Here is a 4,511-nt window from a genome sequence, read left to right as displayed (position 1 = left end):
CGCTCTCTCTCTCTCTCTCTCTCTCAGGTTAAGGGATATCTCTCAGTAAATGAGATTTATCGCCTTGGAAAATGAGGGTCGTCACTTTCGCCTGGGAAAAGTTCGCTTTTTTCTGGACTCAGGTACGTGCCAAGGCCGGGCGCACATTGAGACGCAGGCGACACAGGCAACGCAGCACAGAGCAGGGCAGAAAACTGCATTTCATTATTTTAAATGCAAGCGCGCACATTGTCACGCAGGACAGCACAGCGTAGGGGCAGACCTGCTTCGGCCTGCGTCACGCAGTGTTTGAAACGCAGTTTTCTGCGCGCATGCGGCACAGCCGCACAGGAAGTAACTCGCTCACTCAGTAATCCACACGATGTCATCCAATGAGGAGCTTTTTGAGGCTGTCCGCCAACACCAAGTCCTTTATGATACCGCCCATCCTGATTACATGAAAGGGTCATATAAAGACGAGATATGGGCTAAGATTGCATCCACTCTACAGTTCAGTGATGGTGAGTATATTGTTGTATGGTAACGTACGTTAAAGTATCACAAATATACGACTGAGATACTAGGCTTCTCGTTGATGTGTGTGAGAGAGATGGTACAACTGAATTGTACAAAATCAAAACATCTTTTACGATAATCCATTTATTGTAGTCAGTAACAGGCAATTCTATGCAAACTTTTATATGATATACAAAACAAATATTATGAAAATATGAAAATCCCTACTAACTATATTCTCATTTTTCCATCATTATTACTACTATATATTTTCCACTTATGCCTCCCTCTACTTTTCTAATATTTTCCCCTAAGAACACTCTCTCTTTGCCATGGGACTCTTCCTTTTTCTGAATTGAAGAACATTTTGAACTGCTCTCTCACTTGAAATGCAGAGACAGTACCTCTAGATGCAGTTGCGTTTAATGCTGCCAGCTGGTTCTCGGGCTGTGCCTCTAGTTCCTCTTGCGTATCTATCGACATATGTGTTCCTAAGTAATTATGAAGAACACAAGCCGCTTTTACCACCTTATCAACAGTATCAACCTTTGTAGTAAATGGGCGCATAAATACCCTGAATCGAGAAGCCAATATACCAAAGGCACACTCGACTCGTTGTCTTGCTAATGACAATCTGTAATTAAATACTTTATCATCAAACCTGCCATTTGTCTGTGCTTTAGGATATGGACGCAACAAATTCTCTAGCAGTGAAAAGGCAGCGTCACCAACAAATATGAATGGCATTTCTCCATCTACACCTTCTATGGGTTTTGGTTTAGGGATGTTCAAAGATTTGCTTACAATTTTCTTTCCAAGCGCAGAGTTGCTGAAAACATGTCCATCACTAAAGCGACCCATCGACCCCACGTCGATTGTCGTGAATTTGCTCTCACTGTCAACAGTGGCCATCAAAACAATTGAGCATGAATGCTTATAATTAAAGAAGGATGACCCACTCTTTGATGGTTTTTGGATGCATATACGTTTTCCGTCGATCGCTCCCACACAATGTGGAAACTGCCACTTGCTTTCAAAATCACATGCCACTTTCGTCCATGTTTCCATGGTTGTTTCTGGTAAATAAAGGGGTTGCATGTTGGTCCACACAGCAACTGCTACTTGGCTGACGATTTTTGACACTGTTCGATCCCCCATCCGGTAGCTATAACCGATGCTTTTATAGGAATCTCCAGTAGCCAGATATCTGAAAGGAATATAGGTTCGACTGTACTTTTACAAAGACATTAACTTAATTTCTCTCTCTCTCTCTCTACTGTACATTGCGTGTTCTGTTTTGTTGCAGGGGCTGAGGCAAAGGCTGCATGGCTGAAACTACGTAATTGCCATCGTGACGCCCTCAGAAGGCAAAAAAAATTAAAGGGTAAGAGTGGATCACATGCTGTTGTCATTAAGTCGTGGAAATTTCAGCAACAAATGGAATTTTTGGCACCGTACATGGCCAATAGAGAGACCAGCTCAAATGTCACTTGGACTGACAACGAGACCATACGGACATTTGATGATGACAGTAGTTCGGTCGAAGAAGGGAACTCACAACTCATCACTGCTTCACGTAAGAATCGCGGACTCGACGATGAATTTGATGATGATGGTGAGAGTATTGTTGACCCTACAGCTCATGCAAGAGAAGTAAAGAAAAAGAAGACTGATGTTACTACTCTGCTCAAGGAATCGATCTTAAATCATGAAGAGAGAGTCAAACAGAGAACACTTGATAGGAAAAAATTGAGGAAAAATTTAGACAGGAAGAAAGAGATCCCCTTTATCATTTTTTCATGACCATGTACACATCCACGGCAAAAATGCCACCAGCCTTACAGCACAAGATAAAACGGGATGTATTTCGCATAGTTTCAGACGCCGAAGAAACCTTGCTCGGCATGTCTCCTTATCCCCAAAGCCATTCTTCCAACTCATCCTATGGTCCTACCCCTCGTGCATGTACACCTACTGATGCATCTATTTCCCACTCATCCTATGGTCCTACCCCTCGTGCATGTACACCTACTGATGCATCTACTTCCCACTCATCCTATGGTCCTACCCCTCGTGCATGTACACCTACTGATGCATCTAGTTCCCACTCATCCTATGGTCCTACTCCTTGTGCATGTACACCTACTGATGCATCTACTTCCCACTCATCCTATGATCCTACTCCTTGTGCATGTACACCTACTGATGCATCTACTTCCCACTCATCCTATGGTCCTACCCCTCGTGCATGTACACCTACTGATGCATCTACTACTGATATATCACAGTCTCTCCCTGTGCTTTCAGAGCAGTATCAGGACACATCCCCTGATTTCCACCTAATTATTATATGATGTGAAAGTCATGTGTCTGATGATTTTGTTAATTTCTGATGAATATCTCAGAAAGACCTGTGAGCTTATCAACATAGTTTTCCTGTTATTTTTCTTTTACAATTATCCATTCCTATATTGCTGAAAGACAGACATGAAGGAAAATAAAACTTACCTTAAAACACAGCCAGTTTTTCTTTACTCCCAATTGGTTTTTGGGCGTTGCAACCTTCAGATAAAATGTCACTTTGTATCATGTTATGCACCTCATCAAATTGTTCCTGCTTAATCTGAAATAATTCTTGAATCTTGCATCACTCAACTCAGATGTTAGACCAAATGCACCATGGGTATTCCTCTTGGCCATGTGCTCACTCCTCCACAGCGATCTCTTTCCCTACAAATGTCATATAATAACAAAGTATTCTCGAATTCATTTTCCGAGTCAGATTCTGAGCTGAGATTTCAGGTAATCATGAGCGGCAGTCATGATCAAGGCACCTACATGGGACAACAGACTGCCTCTCTCTCTCTCTCTCTCTCTCTCTCTCTCTCTCTCTCTCATTATATTTGTGTTAACTGTTTCAATGTCACCATTTCCTTCTGCTCATAATGACGCGTAGTGTATGTTTGTGTGTTTGTGAACCATTTCAGTAATATATATTCAATAATATACGTTCGTTCTTTGCTGCTCACATGATAGTAACAGTTATCGCTCTTTTATCAGAATTGATACATATACCACTGTTATCAGGTCATCATATTCGATATCGTGTTGAATTAGAGTCAGTTCAAATACTGAAGCTTTCATTCAACCGAATTTTCCCCAAACACAAACAACGGAACGCCAATCGTCAAATATTCATTCATTAAAAAAAAAAAAAAGGCGAATGGTACAGGATTCAGTGAGAACTGGCTTTCACAAATAACTTCGTCCTAACGTAGTGATATTTTGCCTCATTCAGGTATATAAACATTATATAAACATTGTACAGACACACACACACACACACACACACACACACACACACACACACACACACATATATATATATATATATATATATATATATATATATATATATATATATATATATATATATATATATATATATATATTGGTGTGTCCCAAAAGTGATGAAATTAATTTTTTAAATCCTTGGTGAGCGTGGTGTGTAACCCAGTCACGGAGTTGGGTAGGTAGGTAGGGATTTGGAGGAGTCATTGTAACTGCTGTCAGTTGAATACGAGCAATTAAGTAGGCGTGTTAAGAAATGCTGTTGTGTCTGGCAGTCTCGTTTCATTCCGAAATGCAGCCATCTATCGAACACCGTTGTGCTATCAAATTTTGTGCTTTGCTTGGGAAATCCTTTTCAGAAGCGGGTAAAATTATTAATTCTGCATATGGACAACATGCACTGGCAAGGACACAAATCTACAGATGGTATAAGGCCTTCAAGACGGCCGTGAAAATGGTGAAGATGAACCACGATCTGGGCGCCCTTCACCAGCAGGAACAGATGAAAATGTTGCCCGTGTGAAGGCTGTCAGGGACACTGACAGGCGAATGAACATCAGGCTCATTGCTGATGAAGCAGGAGGAATACCAGAAACAGTCGTCCATCGAATTGTTGCCGAGGATTTGAACAAGAGGAAGATTTGTGCCAAAATTGTGTCCGAGAA

General features: G+C 41.3%; 1 pseudogene; it reads left to right on the top strand.

The window, feature by feature from the left end:
- Window positions 1–361: 361 nt before the first annotated feature.
- LOC136846226 (uncharacterized) lies at window positions 362–2,849 on the top strand (annotated as a pseudogene).
- The last annotated feature ends 1,662 nt before the right edge of the window (window positions 2,850–4,511 follow it).

This window comes from Macrobrachium rosenbergii, chromosome 15 (assembly GCF_040412425.1).
Source record: "Macrobrachium rosenbergii isolate ZJJX-2024 chromosome 15, ASM4041242v1, whole genome shotgun sequence".
Taxonomy (NCBI): Eukaryota; Metazoa; Arthropoda; class Malacostraca; order Decapoda; family Palaemonidae; genus Macrobrachium; species Macrobrachium rosenbergii.
This window is presented reverse-complemented; position numbering and strand designations above follow the sequence as displayed.